This window comes from Schistocerca piceifrons, chromosome 5 (genome assembly GCF_021461385.2).
Source record: "Schistocerca piceifrons isolate TAMUIC-IGC-003096 chromosome 5, iqSchPice1.1, whole genome shotgun sequence".
Taxonomy (NCBI): domain Eukaryota; kingdom Metazoa; phylum Arthropoda; class Insecta; order Orthoptera; family Acrididae; genus Schistocerca; species Schistocerca piceifrons.
Window position 1 is genome coordinate 641,504,094 of NC_060142.1, and position 22,920 is coordinate 641,527,013.

A 22,920-nucleotide genomic window follows, 5' to 3' on the forward strand; every position below is an offset into this window, starting at 1 on the left:
TTCCATTTCGCGACCGATCGTTCCTTACTTAATAACCCACATATTAATTGATTACATCAACAGCTGCGTACAGTCTATTATTAATTACTTGTCTTCAGGCTGTAAAGAATTTTTTTTATACCATTGAAGTGTAGAATCCCTGTGTAACTAGGAAAAGTAATATAATGATGTTGATGGAATGAAGTTTCATGATTTACTCTGACCCTGGTTCTTGTGGGTAAGAGCTTTTAAGTTGATGGGTGGGAACTCTCATGCAGAATGCCTATTTTATCAGCTCACAAAATGTGGAGAGATATGAAAAATAAGATCGGTCAGTGAAGACTACCGGCTTTAAAAACAATCTCTGTGGGCACACGATGAAACTCGCTAGCATGTCTTTATACTACATACATGAGGGTACGTACATGCAAGCATGGAACGTCGACATCGTACAGATGATTTATGTTCGTCAGTCGAGGGAGTTGACAGTGTTTTCATTGGTTAGTGAATGTAAGATCCTCTTAGTACAATCATTCCACCAAAAACATTCCATAGAGGTCTTTTGTTCACTGATAAAATATTCAGTGGTTAGTGATTATTATGAAATTAGAGCCCGCTGAAATAGAAATCCTAAACTGTACGACCAGTCTTGCGTTGAAAACCACTTGCAGAGATCAGTGACGGTAAGATAAGCTGCGAAGCAATATGGCTTTGTTTTCCTTATCTTGCTGCTGCTTAGCAACCATTGATCGCAATAAAAGAGGAGGATAATTGATGTAAACAATCGCGGTACAGGACGTGGTAGATCGATCGACGAGTGGGGAAGTATCGGTAGTCTGGTAAACGGCACTAGCCTGCGTTTTACTAAGATATAATAAGAGAGATTGGGGCTCGTACAGAGGCATATAGGCAGTCATTTTTCCCTCGTTCTGTTTGGGAGTGGAACAGGGAGAGAAAATGCTAGTTGTGGTACGAGGTACCCTCCGCCACGCACCGTTTGGTGGATTGCGGAGTATGGATGTAGATGCAGATATTTAGTAACGACAACTTTGATTGGAGCGTGTCACATCTGAGAATCGCGCTCACCTGGGCAACGCACTCGCAGCTCCTGTCGCGAAGCGATCACACCGACCAACTACAGCTGACTAATTCCCCTGTCTATTACGATGTTATAGTGAAGGGAACATTCGATCTCTTACCTCTGGCGCATGCAACAGTGTCATTGCACAACACGAAATCTCAAATATGTTTCGCGGTTGGGGTTCTGTTTTCGTTCTAATTCTAGATAATTGTCTCCAGAATATAATGTCGAAATATTTAGTATCCATTTAATTAGTTACATTGTCTACAATTAATTTTTCTTCTTTTGTGAAACCACTCATAGCCTCTATTTTTCCACTTTGTCACTTCCTCACGTCCTTGACAAAAATCGTATAAATTACTATTCTTCAAATTGGTGTAGGTTCATTAATTTGTAGTAGGAACATTATGGTGGAATTGCTGCTTTCTAACACCTCCCAGGGTTAGGTAATCTACACGAATTTGACTCACCCTCAGTCAGAAATGACATCTTCCTGAAAAACTCCAAAAATAATAAAAATACCACTACAGAAACTACAGGGTGGCGGTTTCATGATATAATCAGTAGCCCAGTAACTCCTCCTCACTCCCTCCCCTCCCCCCCCCCCCATACGATGAACAACATTCTTTAAGGAATTCTCCTTAGCTGTGGGTGGTATAGTGATATAAAATTGCAGCTTCTTGTAGTGTTACATGTGGATACAACCTGTAAAATGTTTTACTAGTAAAGAAGTAATAAATTAAAACGTAATGCATGATGCTGAAATTTTACTGCATGAATAGAGAGAACGTAGTCATGGATAAACTGCCTTCCTTTGAAACTTCCTGGCAGATTAAAACTGTGTGGCTGATCGACAATCGAATTTGGGACCTTTGCCTTTCGCGGGCAAGTCCTCTACCAACTGAGCTACCCAAGCACGACTCACGTGACGGACCGTGAGTCGTGCTTGGGTAGCTCAGTTGGTAGAGCACTTGCCCGCGAAAGGCAAAGGCCCCGAGTTCGAGTCTCGCTCCGGCACACAGCTTTAATCTCCCAGGAAGTTTCATATCAGCGCACACTCCGCTGCAGAGTGAAAATCTCATTCTGTCTTCCTTTCATTGTTCAGTGGAGCTGTACTGAGAGTCGTTTAGTAAGTTTGAAATCATTCGCAAAGCTTAACGGAAATCGTTAAGTGCTCTTATTCTCAGATAATGGAAGAATGTAGTCTGAAAAATTTGTCACCATGCGTAACGCTGGCCCAAGACATACGCTTTAGTAACCTTTGCATCTAGAAATTGAGAAAAAGAGGGATGACATTACTCACTGCCAAACTGAGGATTTGGTACGTTTATATACTCCTGAACAATTTAAGCTACTATTTGCATTACACTATTTATCTTGATTTTTCTAATAAGTTGTTTCGGAGTGTCTAGCTCCGTACACTGCCAGGCAGTTCACTCGCTTGCCCCAGCATTGAAGACAAAAGGAGGCAGAGTCCAACTGTCTCTGGCACCCTCTGCTATCCTGTACGTGTAGCAAGCGATGAAATTTCCGTGGTTCAGCACAGCTTACTCAGAATTTCAATCTGAATTCCACTGAACATTTTTTTACGAACTAGAAATTCACTTTTATCACCTATCAGATCATCAAAACAGAAGGGAGACAGTGGAAAATATTTCGCTTTCACGGCGATAAAATTCAATCCGAAAAACGCCTGCGAATTAAATGCTGCAGTGGTTATAAATAGGATACTTTAAACGTAAATCTGAACATCGTCTGTACTATAGGCACCGACAACTACGTTCTTGAATATTTTGCAAAAACAGTGTATCTCTGGAAACTCGGTTTTGGCAAAAGTATAACGTTTTAGATAAGGAACTTTTTTTCCTATGACAATATTGTTCATACGAGGGTTGGAACTTAAATAGTGGCAACTATTTATTCACAACCGATACAAAAGAGTTACATCTTTGCACCTGTTACTGACCTTAAAAGAAGTCACCAGCGCCAGGTATAGCCCGTGCCAGCGATGTGGAAGGCGTAGTATGCCGTTAGAAGAGCCTGTTCTGTTGATAGTGCGAATGGAGCCGTCTAAAGTTATGGTGATTTTCGTGTACGACTCTCATGGTGTTATCCTAAAGCATTACGTTCATTCACGGCAGACCGTCAATGCACAGTAATACTGTTCGCTTTTAGAGTATCACCTGCCGCCAGCTTTGCGAAAGAAGAGGCGCAACCCACCCATCATTTTGCACGACGATGCACGGGCGCATACAGCGCAAGCTGTGGCTGCTCTGTTCGGTCGATGGGACTGGAAGTACTGTACCATCCACCATACTCCCCGGACTTAAGTCCTTGTGACTTTGATTTGATTCCGAAGATGAAGGAACCACTTCGTTGCATTCGCTTCAGAATTGTTCCAGAGACTCGACAGGCAGTAGACCGCTCCATTCGCACCATCAACAGAACAGGCTCTGCTAACGGTATACTACGCCTTCCACACCGCTGGCAACGGACTCTACACAACGCCAGTGACTACTTTGAAGGTTAGTGACAGCTGCAAACATGTAACTCCTTTGTATCGGTTGTGAATAAATAGTTGCCACTATTTAAGTTCCAAAAAAAAAAAAAAAAATGTTTCAAATAGCTCTGAGCACTATGCGACTTAACTTCTGAGGTCATCAGTCCCCTAGAACTTAGAACTAATTAAACCTAACTAACCTAAGCTAAGGGCATCACGCACATCCATGCCCGAGACAGGATTCGAACCGCGACCGTAGCGGTCGCTCGGTTCCAGACTGTAACGCCTAGAACCGCACGGCTTAAGTTCCAAAGATCGTATAAAGGTTGATCCTAAACTAACATAAAAAATAGAAAGGCAAGTAGAGGGGACCCAAAGAAGCAGATTTCGTATAGCAATGTGTGTGCGGTAATGACACATTACAGAGCTCTCTTGTGCAGCAGTATGAATCACCAGAAACTGAGAAGGCATGTAAATACAAATGACATTAAAAATTTATTACTAGTTTCCAAATTGTGGTCCAAAGAGCGGCTACCAACAGTGATACACGATTCACAGCTACGGTGTATGTATTGGCGTACTTTCTAACTGCTCTCATTCTAAAGTACTGGATGAATAAATTCGCTGAATTAGCTCGTCGTGAGCTATAACACGTTTTTATCCCCACTGCCACACCCTCTATCTTTCTATAGGTAAGCTGTTCTTACCCCACAGCGATTCTCTCCAGACAGTAGGTGACATGTTTATCAAATATGGGTGAAGTCGGTCCAGTGGCTTAGGAGGCGATGCGGAATATACATTTATACGTATATGCCTCTATACGCTGCTGGCCATCCAAAATGCGACACCAAAAAGGACCGGAAGTATCACAGAAGTATCAGATCTTCATCTGTTTGCAGACGTTGATAAATATCAACTGGGACAGTTGGAGAACTGTAACCTCCACCCGCCACCCACCGGGACTCGAACCCGGGATCTCCTGCTTACATGGCAGACGCTCCATCCCACTGAGCCATCGAGGACACAGAGTGCACTGAATTGTCTCTGGCACACTCCCCCTGAGACCCACACTTCCAACTTTCTGTCCTCACACTACATTTGTAGTGCATCTGCCCACTATACTCATTACTCGCGGCAGTCAATCGACCGATTCCCGTAAGACTTCGGGCAATGTGAGTGCATCCGCACTGAAGAAGATCATTAGCCAGTAAGCCTTATCTGTATGAAGATGGTATCTGCTCTTTCGGACATGTCCGAAAGAACAGCTACCGTTGGTGACCTTGCTGCTCTACAACCGGTAGATCGACTGCCGTGAGTAATGAGTATAGTGGGCAGGGGCACTAGACATGTAGTGTGTGGACAGTAAGTTGGAAGTGTGGGTCTCACAGGGAGTGTGCGAGAGATAATTCACTGCAGTTGGACTGTCCTCTGTGTCCTCGATGGCACAGCCGGATTGAGCGTCTGCCAAGGTACACTCATCAGTAAACAAAACGTCTGCAGGGAAGGATTTAATGGCTGCAGTCTGCTGTAGGTACCAACGAGAAAAGTAGAGACATGGAACATAATCGGCAATAACTGTATTGTTGATCTAAAGTGGAGCTAGAAAACCTTGAATACTGTTTATATTGTGCAATTCATGACACTGCAGCTGGGAATGAAAGCTTAACATAAAGAGCAATATTTTTGTGAAGTACAAGTCATATAATGCTGCATTATTAGATTTATAGGTTATCTGAAAACTTCTATTTGTGTTCTGAGGAATTATGAGCTTAAAGTAGTAATACTGAAACGAGGAACAATAAGTTTGCGTTAACTGATAACTGTGGTGCTAGACTGATGTGAATATACTGACAGGTCAACTATTTGGCAACATTTAGTGATTTTGTGAAGATTTAATTTTTTGGTTAAATGAGAGTAGTGGTCACAGTTGAGTAGAGAAGTTGGGCAATGATTTGGTACAACTTCCATCGGCTTAATTTTGATCTGAATAGTAATTAAGCTATGTAATGGTGACACTGTTCCTTTTTCATAATGTAATGATTAGGAAATTTATGCTACTGCATATCTCGAGTTCTTTGCTATTTTACAAATGGGAAAGAAACCCAAATATTTCAAGTTTAACCATTTTCAGATAGTTATGACTTAATGTTCTGTAGTGTAATGTGCACCTGATTTAAAATTTTTTCTAGTCCACACGTTTCGTAATGTAGTCAAATTTAGTGATAATTATTGAAATGTTATGGGAACTATGTATTTATTTATGATGTAATGACTGTTACTTGCTATTAGTGTTAAACAATTTTTTTCTTAGGCTTAAGTTAGAAGTAAAGAAAATGTACTAAAATTAGACATTTTGTCTAATTTTTTCATGTATTGCGGTGGAGGAGAACCACTTCCAAGATAGCTGACAGCAGTGGATTTCCTTGCTAACTGCGACTTGGGCCTGCTGAGGGCGTGGGCAACTTGGTCAGAAAGTGTGTGAAAGCTCATTAAAAGGGTGAATGTGGTTGTGAAAAATAGTAAACATTTAGCAAGTGAAATTTTGTATCAAAAAGGAGAACAGCAATGGGCAGTGTAATTTAACTTTTTGCCACCCATCAGGATTAATTTTTTTGCTAAGCAAGACAGGTCTTGGATAAAATGATATGTATCTCCAAATGTAAGCCTCGCTTACCCAAAAATGGCATCACTTATGATGAAGATGCATAAATTTTGTTAAAAGTATAAGTTGTAGATGATTTGTGCAAATGTACAATACAATGTATGTAAATATTTTATGGGGATTTTCATATGGCCAGTTCAAATAAGTATACATTTGAAAAAAAAACGTATCTACTGTAGTTTTGGTAAGATTCTGTATGTAATATTTTTTGTGTGTAGTTTTTAAACCCAATTACTGGGGCCACTTGTGGTTGCAGCATCTATCAGGTCAATCCAATGCGGGGGTGATGTGAAAAAACGAAGTGGGATATTTTTACTTCCCCCCCCCCCCTTGTTTGCCATCTGCCTCCTTAAATCCCTTTATTTTTTCACTTTTAACTAGTTGCCGTTAACATACGTGATTATAATCTGCATTTTCATAAAAGAGAAAGATTGGCCCTCAGTTTTGTGTATATAATTGATTTTCTGATATATTTTGAGTACTCCTAGTTAGTAAATTTCATTATAGGATGTAATTATTAATTGTTTGGTAACTTAAATTCTATTGTTGACTTATAAACAAATATAAATTCTCTACTAAATATAAACATTTAGAGGAACAACTAATAGTATTCTTAAAGGATGTATTTGGCTCTATTCGAAAACATGTTAACAAAGCCGAATCTTAATCAATTCCAAAGTAATTAAGTTTTGTCAAAAGTATATACAGGGTGTTACAAAAAGGTACGGACAAACTTTCAGGAAACATTCCTCACACACAAAGAAAGAAAATATGTTATGTGGACATGTGTCCGGAAACGCTTACTTTCCATGTTAAAGCTCATTTTATTACTTCTCTTCAAATCACATTAATCATGGAATGGAAACACACACCAACAGAACGTACCAGCGTGACTTCAAACACTTTGTTACAGGAAATGTTCAAAATGTCCTACGTTAGCGAGGATACATGCGTCCACCCTCCGTCGCATGGAATCCCTGATGCGCTGATGCAGCCCTGGAGAATGGCGTATTGTATCACAGCCGTCCACAATACGAGCACGAAGAGTCTGTACTACATGTGGTACCGGGGTTGCGTAGACAAGAGCTTTCAAATGCCCCCATAAATGAAAGTCAAGAGGGTTGAGGTCAGGAGAGCGTGGAGGCAATGGAATTGGTCCGCCTCTACCAATCCAACGGTCACCGAATCTGTTGTTGAGAACCGTACAAACACTTTGACTGAAATGTGCAGTAGCTCCATCGTGCATGAACCACATGTTGTGTCGTACTTGTAAAGGCACATGTTCTAGCAGCACAGATAGAGTATCCCGTATGAAATCATGATAACGTGCTCCACTGAGAGTAGGTGGAAGAACATGGGGCCCAATCAAGACATCACCAACAATGCCTGCCCAAACGTTCACAGAAAATCTGTGTTGATGACGTGATTGCACAATTGCGTGCGGATTCTCGTCAGCCAACATATGTTGATTGTGAAAATTTACAATTTGATCACTTTGGAATGAAGCCTCGTCCGTAAAGATAACATTTGCACTGAAATGAGGACTGACACATTGTTGGATGAACCATTCGCAGAAGCGTTCCCATGGAGGCCAATCAGCTGCTGATAGTGCCTGCACACGCTGTACATGGTACGGAAACAACTGGTTCTCCCGTAGCTGTCTCCATACAGTGATGTGGTCAACGTTACCTTGTACAGCAGCAACTTCTCTGACGCTGACATTAGGGTTATCGTCAACTGCACGAAGAATTGCCTCATCCATTGCAGGTGTCGTCGTCGTTCTAGGTCTTCCCCAATCGCGAGTCATAGGCTGGAATGTTCCGTGCTCCCTAAGACGCCGATCAATTGCTTCGAACTTCTTCCTGTCGGGACACCTTCGTTCTGGAAATCTGTCTCGATACAAACGTACCGCGCCACGGCTATTGCCCGGTGCTAATCCATACATCAAATGGGCATCTGCCAACTCCGATTTGTAAACATTGCACTGACTGCAAAACCACGTTCGTGATGTGATTTGAGACTTTCTCGGCGTATTCCATTCGTGAAATCTTCTCGGGTGATCAGCCGAGTAAAGGCGTGTGCATGCTTGTATGTTGTTTTACCAGTTTCCATGGCGACGACTGCGGCAGAACACGCGACTGACGCAAAGTCGTGCTCTCGCCGCAATGACAGGTGATTCACCTCATCCAGGTTATCCGCAAGGAACACTGCTTTCCACCGTACTGTATTGTACACATGAAATAGTAATAAGCCTCAGTACCGTCTAACATTGCCTTTCACACTATCGATCTAGAGAAGTTTCTACTTTAACAGATGTATCATTATCATACGTCTATCAGGCACTGTAAAGGAAGAGAAAACAATTGTATTTATGGCGTGTGAATGATAGTGCAGCACGCAATAGTGAGTCGGTTGAGTACACTATAGACCAGTTCCACACTGGCGATAGATATTCGGTAGTAACCGAATTAATATTTGATTATTATGGTGACATTTAAATTCTTTCAACTAAACATAGAATTACGGACAGAAGAATTAAGTGATCTAAAAGAAGCAGGTTTTCTGTCTCACTTCAGTTAGATGAGAAAAGAGGCAGAGGTAAATAAATTGCTTTCAGTGAGGCATACCAGCCTGTTTCGGTACCCTACAATAAAACGATGTGATATTAAATCTTACTAAGATCTTAAATTAAACTTCACGTTATGTTATTATTTCTTGCGTTCGGCAATAAATTCTGACATTTTCTTGGAAACTGTAAACGAAATGAAATACTAGTTGCAAAAGGAGTAAAATGATGTAAGAAAACACGTAATATTATTTAAAACCGGAAACCTTAACTTTCCATTCTAGAGCTATACAAAGCTGCTTGAGATGCCCTTAACATCTGACACTAGTTATTGAATGTACCGCGGAGGAATTTAGGATATATTTCATGAAGTTGTACTACAATATTTCCAGGAGAAAGGAAAGACTGATTCAGAATGAGACTACAATGGAGTGCTCCTCTAAGACGACCCAGCGGTAACGTGTTCACAGCGACATAGGATCCCTTTAAATCGAACAATTCTGGGAATAGTTCAAGTAGCGTATATATTTATGCTAGAGCCGTATAGAATATCATTAACATACGAAAACCACTGCGAGCAGATCCCTTTGGATAAGGAAACAGGAAAACATATGCCACGAGCATGGTCTTGTAGGGAAGCAGCCTACTCACGCTGTAGTAAATTCACATCAGTTTCCATTGTGTGCCAGCCAGTCTGCTGTAACTAGCTCTGACGTCATAAATGTTGCGCAATACCTTAAAAATCAAGCAAATGACCTAAAACTTTTCTAGCATGTCAGGAATAATACTAAATTAATGTGTGTTAAATATCAGTTCGATAACTTCAGCCATTTTCGAAATTTGGACGTTTTTCTAAAAGAATCATTGGCGCAACAGAAAAGAGCTAGAGACTTCAAAATTTATATTTAAATTCATCTTTCAGAATGATTTAATAAAAACAGTACTTTGGATTTCACAAATTAAGATTTTAGTGGAAATTCATGATTTTCTGGTTTTCATCTCAAAACTGAAGGAAGCAAGATAGATTAAGTAGGCTAGTAAATAAGGCTAGGATGTTTAGATTTAATTAGGTTGGAGGTCCGCTATGACTATGAAGATGTGAAAAGTTTCTTTTGAATACCTATAAAATTATAACGATAGCGGATCTCAAAAGGGCCAGTTCAGAGCTCATCTACTGCGTGCAGTGTAATTTAATTAATTCTCTCGCCCAAAATATTTAACTTAACCACGTCGAAATTTTATTATCAATACTTACCTGCGTGCTGAATGCACGTTTAAATTAAGAGATTCATCGGCCATCAGCAAAAGAAGCTATAAATTATTATGTAACTTGAAGTGGTGCGTTACTAGCCCAGCGGCTAGTCGGGAGAGCCGATTTGATCAGGCGTTCCCTTAGCCGTCCGCACCGCGGCTATATATATAAGAACGCTGCGCGAGGAAGCAAGGCCCCAGTTCTCTCCAGACGCTGAATAACACGCCATCTGTGTCGGGAGTCGCGTCGCATCAGTATCACTGCTACAAACAGCCTCGGGTGCCGTATTAAGTTACTAGAGATACGCGGAACCATGAAAACATTTCAAGTGAAGTGTTAATTCTGGGATGATTTTCATTATCTAGCTTCAGTTTGCGTATTGTCGTATTTTCACGTGCCGTCGCGGGACAGACATTCTACCAATTATTTAGCATGGCGTTTGATGAAATACTCTCATCAAATTATGGCGAGCATTCTTTTTAACATTTAATTCGGACATTTTTAGTTGCATCAGCGCATTAGACTCTGAACTGCTCTGTTAGTTAGGTTGTAGGGATACTTGTGTTTTTTATCAGTGAATTTCAGAATATACTCAACTATTTTGGAAAACCGTTTTTGATTAGAAATCCCAGACAATCTCCTAATCCCTCAGAGCTATAAGCTGCAGCTATAATGGTACTCTCAGATGAAGTGGGCACTAGGATCTCTAATTACTGGTTCCATGTTTTGTTAAATCACTTTCTAGGTGCTAAAAAGTAAATAGAGAGCCAGTGTTGAGAACGGCGAAAGACAGCATTAATAACATGCTAAAAGCCAGAAACTGATTCAACATGCAAGCATTTATACAGCAATCATTTTATTTTTACAACTCACTCGCCGCCCCACAGTCTAGAGCATTTTTAATGGCGCTGGACGTCGCGAAGTCTATGAAACATTACACTGGGGAACCACCGCGATAATAGAACGGAAAACTGGTATACAGGCAGCCTTTGCCATGCCTTATTACCACTCAACACAGAACTACCAAGAGTATATTTTTTCATGTATGAAACACAAGTTTGTCCCAATAGCTAATTACACAGGTGTCCAAAATTAAAGCCACAAACCGCTATTTCTTCGTCATTACTCTAATTCATGACATAACACACAAAAACCATCAACAGAAATCTGTACGATCGTGTTCTTGACGGAAGGTGGAATCCAATTCAACGGACAACCACGGCAACTACAATGGCACAGCCCTCATCAAATGGGGTTATGTAGGCCGGGTAGGCCCACTTGCACCGCCACTATGTACACTGTCATAAACGGTGCAGTATGGGGTAGAGTAGACGCCTGGAGGGCTCTCTGCCGTGGAGGGCCATAGGAAGAATGGAAGCAGGAGAGTCGCAAACCGATGTGGCCCGATGGCTTAAAGTGAATCGTTCTGTTGTTTCTCGGATGAGGCGACAGATTATAGAAGCCGAAACTGTATTAATGAGACCAGGATAGGGCCGACCACGCGTGACGCTGAAATAGTGGATCGATATTTGTCTGTAAGGGCACGCGCGGGATTAGCCGAGCGGTCTCGGGCGCTGCAGTCATGGACTGTGCGGCTGGTCCCGGCGGAGGTTCGAGTTCTCCCTCGGGCATGGGTGTGTGTGTTTGTCCTATGGATAATTTAGGTTAAGTAGTGTGTAAGCTTAGGGACTGATGACCTTAGCAGTTAAGTCCCATAAGATTTCACACACTTTCTATAAGGGCACGACGTTACTGCACTCGTACTGCACTGCAACTGGCATCCGACCTCACAGCTTCCCATGGACGGGTTGTATCGAGGCAAACAGTCTACAGAGAGCTTCAGCAGAGTTGCCTTTATTGATTGGACTTGCTTTACCTCTGAAGCGTCCTCACAGATGGTATCGTCTAGAGTGGAGTTGTCAGCATGCCACCCGGACAGTCGAACCGTGGGCCAATATTCGTTTCACTGGTGAGGTCCGATTCATTCTGGAGAGTGATTCTTGACGGATTCGTATCTGGAGGGCACGTGGAAATAGACCAACATCGAAGAGGATCCTTTATGGTAGCGGCAGGGATTATGACGACCACTCGAACACCTCCTCATGAAATTGTACACGTGAATCGGCAAGGCTTAAATACTGTCAGGTATCGTGACGAGATCTTGAGGCCTCATGTGTGATTGTTGGGCAGTTAATGGGCGACAATGTTCTACCTCGTAGAGGACAGGTGGTTGATGTTTTCATAGAAGCAGAGAAGATATACCGCGCATGGCGTGGCCTCCTGGCTCCCTCGATTTGAATCCCATAGAGCATGTCTGGGCTGCACTAGGAGACGGGCTGCTTTGCGTCAACATCCACCAACCACTCTCCAAGAATTGCGAACATCTCTGTAGGAAGAATGGGCGTTATTGCCTCAGCATGAGATGGATGACATCTTTCAAAGCATTCCCCATCGTTTTCAGGCCTGTACTGATGCCAGAGTTGGGCACACCACATACCGAGCACACTGACCAGTTGTTGGAACGTGTGCGTAAATCCATTGAGTTGGAAAAAAACGAAGAACATTTTTGTCTACCATTATGCATCTTGCAGTTTTTTACATTCCGTGTTCTTTACATTGTTTCTGCTTTAATATCGTTTGTTTATACTGTTTTGTGGCAAAGTAGTCGCAGCCTTGCAAAATTTCCGTTTGTTGCTTTAATTTTGGACACCAGCGTATTTCCTTTAGTCACCTATATCTAGAAGATTCAGGCTGGAACTTGTAGAAACCTGTCAGAGAGATTAATTTCGCAATATGTACTAATCCCCTCCTTTAATACATAAATCGTAGTTTCCTGGGGAAGGGGGAGGGGGGATGGGTAGTTGTCTTGCTACATCTTACCAAAAGTAAGTTGTGAATTGATACTTTTACATTGCTGGATGTACTGGACACACTACCATCAGATTGCTTGGTTTATGCTGTGGTCCTGATATAGGTAGCTGATGTCTTTATAAAAGATGATAGTTTGAGGGGTAGATAGAAAAATACCCAACACGGATTTACTATATTTGTAATTTTCCCCCCCTTTGGATTACAGTCATTTCATGTGGCTCGAAATGTTCGTCACCCATTGACGACCGGCAGCTGATGCATTACACTCAAATTCACCACACGTGTCAGTTCCTGTTTGCTCCACTCACGATGCACCTCGTTACTGCCACTTCATTCTACGTCATTTACACATGTCTCATAATTCTGTTAGCGCCTACGCGACTGTGTAATGTGATGGCGCATTGTCGCCATTGTGAGGTAACGTACAAGTTGCGACTCCCTGGAAATATTCCAAGTTCAGATTTGGCTGCCACCACTCGGGCCGCTGGGCAAGCCGCGGCTCGTTAGCAAGCGCGTGATGCCGCACAACGGCCGGACCACGTGGTCCATCGGCCGCGTGGCTGGGAATTCCATAGTGACACTGTCTGTGTTGGTGAAGGAGACAAGCCGGGAGTGCCAAAGATGGCGGACTTTGTGAAACCTTAATGGCAGACATTTCACTGTTCGTATAGAAATTAATAGTAGCCAGATGAATCGTGATACCTCAAAGAGAAACATGTACAGTACCATTATTTGCTGGAAGATTCTGATGGAGTAATCAGATTTTCAACATCTTTATTAGTTTAAAGTTTACTATCTGGCTGTAAATTATACACGTAACACCCAGCAACGAATTTCCAAAATCTGAACGGTTCATCCGATTTCCTCGATCTACATGTCTTCAGAAAGCTATTAGTATACACCTAAATTGGCATGAATTACAGACAGGTAAGTTAAATAGATCGTGAGTTATTTGAGGTCAAAGTGACCAATTACTATCGATCGCGTCAGGCCATAAGTACTCCACAGTTACACGAAGAAACGGTAGCAGCATGCTTGTAATTATATTTATTCGTCTATGTCTTTGTTTATATCCGATATATACTATTCATAAAGAAATTGGTTAAACATTTGCTGTGTGTTAGAGAGTACAGAGACAATTGGCTCCTCGCCTACCTTTTGCTTCTTTTCTCTTCATATATATTTATTTAATTGTTTATCTATTTAATAATGTGTGTTAGAGCGTGTTTATGGTCCAGCCGTAGGAATATTTATTTAATTTCAGTTATTTAAATGTAACTCAAGTATTTCGTGTTCCCCTGTTATTCAAATTTTTTACCTATTTAATGGCTGGACCATCGACACCAATGAGTGTTTTATAGAAATATACGGCATTCTCAAAAGTACTTCTGCCATCGTACTCATCATTTAAAATCGTTAAGATACTACTTGCAGATTTTATTTAATTGCAAACTCTCATTTATAAATTTTTATGTTACTTTCATAATTCGCAATTACCGAGTGATAGAAACCTTCGGACATTCGATTCATGTGTGTATTCTTATCGTATACTGTAGACTCAGCAGTATTTGGCCTTTTATGCGGCAACTACGTATCCCAGCCCCTAGACAACGAAACCAGCCAAAACTTATGATATTGCACTCCGAGTCAGAGGGTGCGTAGTTATTTGTAAGCACGCACCATACTTTTCACAGCGTGGACTCTCGCAGCCGTCTTCTCCTGCAAATGCAGGGACTAGTATTACACTAAGATATTCCGCATTATCAAGAGACAGTATCATTTTGTTTTATTTCTTAAAGGGGCGTGGCAGGGTTCTGTGACGAGTAGAATTCAGTGTTTACCAAACCTGCAGAAATGTAGCTCCAAATGAACAGAATATTAAGTAGGTAATTTTACTTTTTCATTATAAAAATTATCTATACTTTATGTCGCATTTCTGTGGATTGTACAGAAATGAAATGTGCGCAGTGAACAGTTACGACAAGAAGACACAAAAACTTCAGAAATACGTTCCCACAGAAGAATAATTCCTCAAAACGTATTGAATCAAATGGGATTAATGGAAATTTATGGCACAATTTGTCCAAAGGAAGTGAGTGGCTGTTAGGACACACACTGTGACATTAATAAGCAGTACTTTGAGATTTGGAAGATAGTGTGTGTGCATTTGTGTGTTTTTGTGGGGGGGGGGGGGGGGATGGGGTAGTGGGGGATGGAGAAAGATATAAGTTGTAGAAGGAGTTGAAAGTTAAGGGCCGTGCATTGTGTAAATTAGCATATGAAACTGCATCAAACCATTCACAACGAGGAGCATTACTCAGATATGTAATACTTTAGAACAGAACTAAAAAATTGCTAACAAGTAATTGAGTTTGCAGATTGAGGGAGCTCAGCTCGTTCATGGAATGGAAGGGAAGTCCAGTATGAAGTTTCCGGAATCACTGTGGAGGGAACAGATTGAGCTACTCTCCTACTGGGCAAAACTTCACCGCCGGACGTAATCTGAGTTACCATCCACGACACTGCCGATAATGAAAAGCGCTACAGAATTGCTTTGGAAAAGGACGACAGCATTGTTATATTGTCTCCAAGGAATAACACTCAGGAAAGCTATCCTGAGACGCTAATTGATACAGTGACCATATCGCCGACTTCGTTTTAAATTTAGTGCGAGTGATGACAAGATCTTAATAGCCTTAGAGTAAATTATGCAAGGCATAAATACGATCAGTTTAACCACAACCCGCTGTAAACTGCGATAAGAGGATGTAAAAACAATTATAATAGCGGCCTCTCCTGGCTTCGCAGGAGTAGCACTAAGTATGGTTCAAATGGCTCTGAGCACTATGGGACTTAACCTCTATGGTCATCAGTCCCCTAGAACTTAGAACTACTTAAACCTAACTAACCTACGGACATCACACAACACCCAGTCATCACGAGGCAGAGAAAGTCCCACTAAGTATCTAGAGCCAAACCACTTGTCTTATGTAGTAGCAACTTTGTTGACGGGAAGTTCCATAAAGCTATGATAAAAATTCATTGAACAACTTTAGGCAGTGAATATTGTCTCCAAATAACGTAAAAGAGTTGAGCAGCGTATGCCAGGAATGTAATCGACAAATGTCATCACATGTCAGTCACCCTTCACGAAATACTTGTACATTATGTACACAAATCTTCCGTGTGAATAAGTCAGTCTGTTTGTGAAAACTGTTTTAAAACCCTACGGTATCCTCTGAGATTAGCTTTCACATACATACAGAAAAACGTGGCGGCGGACCATAAACCCTAATTTCTGATGCAATGAGGTGATAGAAGTCTTGGGACAGCGATATTCACACACACGATGGCGGTAGTATCATGTACACCAGGTATAAAAGGGCAGTGCATTGATGGAGCTGTCATTTGTACTCAGGTGATTCAAGCGAAAAGATTTTCGATGTGATTATGGCCATATGACAGAAATTAGCAGACTTTGCGCGTGGAATAGTTGTTGGAGGTAGACGCATGGGTCACTCCATTTCGAAAATCGTTAGCAAAAACAGTATTTCGAGATTCAAAGTGCCAAGGACATGCCGAGAACACCACATTCCAGGCATTACCTCTCACCATGGACAACGCAGTGGCCGACGGCCTTCACTGAGAGCAGTGGCACCTGCGCAGATGGTGGTGGTGGTGGTTAGTGTTTAACGTCCCGTCGACAACGAGGTCATTAGAGACGGAGCGCAAGCTCGGGTTAGGGAAGGATTGGGAAGGAAATCGGCCGTGCCCTTTCAAAGGAACCATCGCGGCATTTGCCTGAAACGATTTAGGGAAATCACGGAAAACCTAAATCAGGATGGCTGGAGACGGGATTGAACCGTCGTCCTCCCGAATGCGAGTCCAGTGTGCTAAGCCTGCGCAGAGTTTCCAGTGCTAACAGACAAGCGACACTGCGCGAAATAACCGCAGAAATCAATGTGGGAATAAGACGAACGTTTTCATTAGGACAGTGCGGTGAAGTTTGGCCTTAACGGATTATGGTAGTCGACCACAGGTACGAGAGTCTTCGCTAACGGCACGATATCGCCTGCCGCGCCTCATCTGGGATCGGTGATCATATCGGTTGGACCCTAAAAGAATGTAAAACAGTGGCCTGGTCATACAAGTCCCAATTTCAGCTGGCAAGAGCTGATGGTACGGTTCGAGTGTGGAGCAGACCTCACGAAGCCATGACCCAAGTTGTCAACAAGGCACTGTGCAAGCTGGTGGTGGTTCCATAATAGTGTGGGCTGATCTTACGTGGATCTGATTGCGTTCTCTGGTCAAACTGAGAGGACCCAAGTTGTGAACAATACAGTGCGCAAGTTGGCGATCGCTCCATAATGGTGTCGGCTGTGTTTACGTGGTTTTGATTGTGTTCTCTGGTCAGACTCAACCGATCATTGACTGTAAATGTTTATGTTCGGCAACTTGGAGACCACTTGCAGCCAAACATGGACTTCAGGTTCCCAAAGAACGATGGATTTTTTTATGGGTGTCAGTACGCCATGTTATCGGGCCAATACAGTTTACGATTGGTTCGAAGAACTTTCTGGACAGTTCGAGTAAATGATTTGTCCAACCAGGTCGTCTGATATGAATCCAATGGAATACCTATGGGCCCGCATCTCGTGGTCGTGCGGTAGCGTTCTCGCTTCCCACGCCCGGGTTCCCGGGTTCGATTCCCGGCGGGGTCAGGGATTTTCTCTGCCTCGTGATGGCTGGGTGTTGTGTGCTGTCCTTAGGTTAATTAGGTTTAAGTAGTTCTAAGTTCTAGGGGACTGATGACCATAGATGTTAAGTCCCATAGTGCTCAGAGCCATTTGAATACCTATGTGACACAATCGAAAGATCAGTTCGTGCAGAACATCCTGCACCGGCAACTCTTTCGCAATTATGGACAGCTATAAAGGCGGCATGGCTCACTATTTCTGCAAGGAACCTCCAAGGAGTTTTTGAGCCCATGCCACACCTATTTCCTTCACTAAGCAGTGAAAAACGAGGTCTGACACGATGTTAGGAAATATTCCATGACTTCTCTCTCTACAGTGTTTATGTAGAAGATACGTGATACTGTGTAGATTCTGGTAAAGGTTTGCTGCTCAGTTGTTTACTTTACTGCTGTTCCTGGTAGATGCCACCTTCTCTTTGGTTCATCAGCTCGTAGCTCCCATCATTATCACAAGATGTCAGTCGAAGCGTCAGCTAAACGTGGAACAGATATGAACACGTGTATTACGCACTCTGCATTAGTATAATTACAAATCATAGACATAACTTCCTTCAGTGAATCGGTTATTCTGTTAGTGGAGACTGTATCAAAATCCCTAATTCCTGGGATTAGCCTTCACATACAGACAGTACGTCCATTCGTGTGGTATGCGTAGTCATTTACTTCTTCATTTGTGTGGCCACATTGTCCGTAGTTGCTTTACGTTCGTGAGGGCATTCGTTCCGTTGTCCTGATGAAAGCAAGAAACCAGGAGAAATCACCACCAATGTTCGTGCTTTACATCAATAAAGCGAAAAGCATATCGTCAGAAAACTAGAATCAATTAATTTTCTACTGATTACAAATTCTACACTCAGTTGCAATTCTCCTAGTCAATAAATATATTTGGGACATATTAGCTTCCAAATGCGATTGTTATTGTTGTTGTTGTTGTTGTTGTGGTCTTCAATCCAGGGACTGGTTTGATGCAGCTCTCCATGCTACTCTGTCCTGTGCAAGCTCCTTCATCTCCAAATAACTACTGTAACCTACATCCATCTGAACCTGCTTAGTATATTCATTTCTTAGTCTCCCTCTACGACTTTTACCCTCCATGCTGCCCTCCAGTACTAAATTAGTGATTCCTTGATGCCTCAGAACATTTCCTATGAAGTGATCCCTTCTTCTCGTCAAGTTGTGCCACAAATTCCTGTTCTCCCCACTTCTGGTCAGTACCTCCTCATTAGTTACGTGGTGTACCCATCTAATCTTCAGCATTCTTTTGTAGCACCACATTTCAAAAGCTTCTATTCTCTTCTTTTCTAAACTATTTATCGTCCATGTTTCACTCCCATACATGGCTACACTGAACACAAATACTTTCAGAGAAAACTTCCTGACACTTAATCTATACTCGATGTTAACAAATTTCTCTTCTTCAGAAACGCTTTCCCTGCCATTGCCAGTCTACATTTAATGTTCTCTCTACTTCCATCATCATCAGCTATTTTCCATGTGATTAGCATCATAAATGTTATTTCATGAGAAGGCTGAAAAAATCTACATCTACATCCATACTCCGCAAGCCACCTGACGTTGTGTGGCGGAGGATACCTTGAGTACCTCTATCGGTTCTCCGTTCTATTCCAGTCTCGTATTGTTCGTGAAAAGAAAGATTGTCGGTATTCCTCTGTGTGCACTCTAATCTCTCTGATTTTATCGTAATGGCCTCTTCGTGAGATATTCATAGGAGGGAGCAATACACTGCTTGACTCCTCGGTGAAGGTATGTTCTCGAAACTTCAACAAAAGCCCGTACCGAGCTATTGAGCGTCTCTCCTGCAGAGTCTTCCACTGGAGTTTATCTATCATCTCCGTAACGTTTTCGCGATTATTGAATGATCCTGTAACGAAGCGCGCTGCTCTCCGTTGGATATTCTCTATCTCGTCTACCAACCCTATCTGGTACGTATCCCACACTGGTGAGCAATATTCAAGATGTGGGCGAACAAGTGTACTGGAACCTACTTCCTATGTTTTTGGACTGCATTTCCTTAGGATTCTTCCAATGGATCTCAGTCTGGCATCTGCTTTACCGACGATAAACTTTATATGATCATTCCATTTTAAATCACTCCTAATGCCTACTCCCAGAGGATTTATTCAATTAACTGTTTCCAATTGCTGACCTGCTATATTGTAGCTAAATGATAAAAGATCTTTCTTTCTACTTATTCGCAGCACATTAACTTTTCTACATTGAGATTCAGTTGCCATTCCCTGCACCATGCGTCAATTCGTTGCAGATCCTCCTGCATTTTAGTACAATTTTCCATTGTTACAACCTCTCGATGTACCACAGCATCATCCGCAAAAAGCCCCAGTGAACTTCCGATGTTATCCTCAGGGTCATTTATGTATATTGTGAATAGCAACGGCCCTACGACACTCGCCTGCGGCACACCTGAAATCACTCTTATTTCGGAAGACTTCTCTCCATTGAGTTGGTAAAAGTGCTAAAGCAGATCTAGGCCGAAATTTTCTGTGTGTCTATATTGTAAATGGAATAACGAATCTTTAAAGGTAGTAAAAGGAGAAGTAATTGAAGTTTAGATATATTGGCTCGTCGTCTTTGATAACGTTAGTTATAAACCACAACCTTAACTGCTATATGATAGGAAATTGCCCCGTGCCTTATGTTTTAACATTATCGTCCAGTAATTCATGTACAGTTATTTTAGGAAGCCACGATAATATCACTTCAGGGAAGATGAAGGGAGGATTTGAAACCTCCCGAATACGAGACCAGCAGCATGACTGCCGCAGCGCTTTGCACGGTGATTAAACATCAGTGGCGTCAGAAGCGCGCAGACCGCTACTATAATCGATTCTAACGTTAGTTAAGTGCCGCGTCCCGAAGCGAAGGAGTAATGGGAAGTGGATAGGACCGATAATTGACTAGGCTTGCCCGCAAAACAGTTCCCGTCCCTTTCCGACCCTCGCACGCGCAAATGCCGCCTAATACTCGCCGTGCCCCGAACCACCCGAGCGTGACGAGTGATACTCGAGAAGGCGCGCAAGGGGCGCTCCGGCGTTAACAGCGCGGCCGGGGGGCTGCTGGTGTGGGGGTGGGGGTGGGCGGCGCGCGCCGGGGAGATGCGTACGCAGATTAGCGTAATGAAGGCGTCGGTAGGGTGGGGATGAGTGTGGGAGCGGGTCCTCCTGCGGCGGCAGCGAGGTCCCAGCCGACCCCGGGCACCAGCAGGTAGCCGTAATGGCGGCCACTGAATAATGAATCGCCGGCGCCCGGCCGGCGTTGTAATCAATACAACTCTGTGCCGTCACTCTCACGCCACGCAGAGTTGCCTGCGGACAATCAGACGTCGCTGCTCGGCCCCGGTCGTTGGCCTGCGGGACGGTCCCACCTCACTACACCTGTTGGTCGGTTCGAATCGGACAAGAAGACATACGCTGTAACACTCAAGGGGGGTGGGGGGTACTAAAGTTGATCTGGACCTACGATAGCGTAGAATCAGTTCTTCGGAGGTTGACATCGTAGCCATTGAGCCAGAGACTAGTAAGTCACTGGTACAATATCTTGGGAATAACTGAGCAATTCAGAGCAAGGACAGGAAGTAACTGTGAGAAACGCAATCTACAGTCTGTACACACTGTCAGGCCAAAAGCAACCGGAAACTTTTTTCTCCTTGAGTCATCAGTCTTCTAAGTGGTTTGCTGCGACTCGCCACGAATTTTTCTCTTGTAGGAATCTCTTCACCCCATAGTAGCATTTGCGATCTAAGTCCTAAATTATTTGCTTGATGTCCACCAATCTCTGTCTTGCTCTTCAGATTTTACCCTCTACAGATCCTTACAATACCATGCAAATTATTTCCTGATGTCTTAAAAGACTTCCTACTATGCTCTCCCTTCTTCTTGTCAGTGTCTTCCGCGTCCTCCTTGCCTCGCCGATTCTGCGGAGAATTTCTTCATTTGTTATCTTGTCAGTCTATCTAACTTTTAACATCCTTTCATAGCAGCACATCTCTAACGCTTCGATTGCCTTCTCTTCCGCTTTTCCCACAGTTCATGTGTCACTGTCACGCAATGCTGAGGTCCCAAGGTGCATTCTCAGACATTTATTCCTCAAACCAAGCCCTATGTTTGATACTCGTAAACTTCTCTTGGTCAGGAAAGTTCTTTCTGGCAATGCTAGACGGTGTCCTCCTTGCTCCGTCCACCATGAAATATTTTGCTACATAATTAGCAGAATTCGTTAACTTCATCAGCGTCGTGATCAATAGTACTGATATTAACTTCCTCGCTGTAATCATTTCCGCTACTTCTCACTTTTTTTGTCTTTCTTGAACTTACTCTCAATCCCTAATCTGTAGTCATAAGATTGTTCATTCCTGTCAACAAGCCCTGTAATTCTTCTTCGACTTCACTGAGGATAGCAATGTCAGCAGTGGAACTTATCATTGAAATCCCTCGATCATGAATTTTAATTGCCGGCCGGGGTTGTCGAGCGGTTCTAGGCGGTACATTCGGGAACCGCGTGACCGCTACGGTCGCAGGTTCGAATCCTGCCTCGGGCATGGGTGTGTGTGATGCCCTTAGGTTAGTTAGGTTTAAGTAGTTCTAAGTTCTAGAGGACTGATGACCTCACAAGTTAAGTCCCATAGTGCTCAGAGCCATTTGAACCATTTTTTTGAATTTTAATCCCACTCTTGAACCTTTCTTTTACTTCTGTCATTTCTTCATCGATGTATGGTTTGAGTACTATGGTTGAAAGGCTACCCCCTTTTTATTCCGACCACCTCGTTCTTGGTCTTCCACTCTTATTGTTCCCTCTTGGTTCTTGTGCAGATTGTATATTATCCAGCTTGCACTACAACTTGCACTTATTTTTCTCCGAATATCGAACATCTTGCACCGTTTTTACTGTCGAATGTTTTTCCAGGTGGACAGATCCGATGAACGTATATTGATTTTTCTTCAGACTCGCTCTCATTATCAATGGAAACTATACAACTCCCTCTCTGGAACCTTCGTCTTTCGTAAACCCAAACTGTTCATCACCTAACAGCTCCTCAGTTATATCTTCCGTTCTTCATATTATCCTTGTCAGCAACTTGGCGGCATCTGCATTTAAACTGATTGTGCGTTAATTCCTGCACTTGTCGGCTTTTGCAGTTTTCGGAATTGTGATGACGATGCTTTTCCGAAAGTCTGAAGGTATGTCGCCAGTCGCATACATTGTACACAACAACGT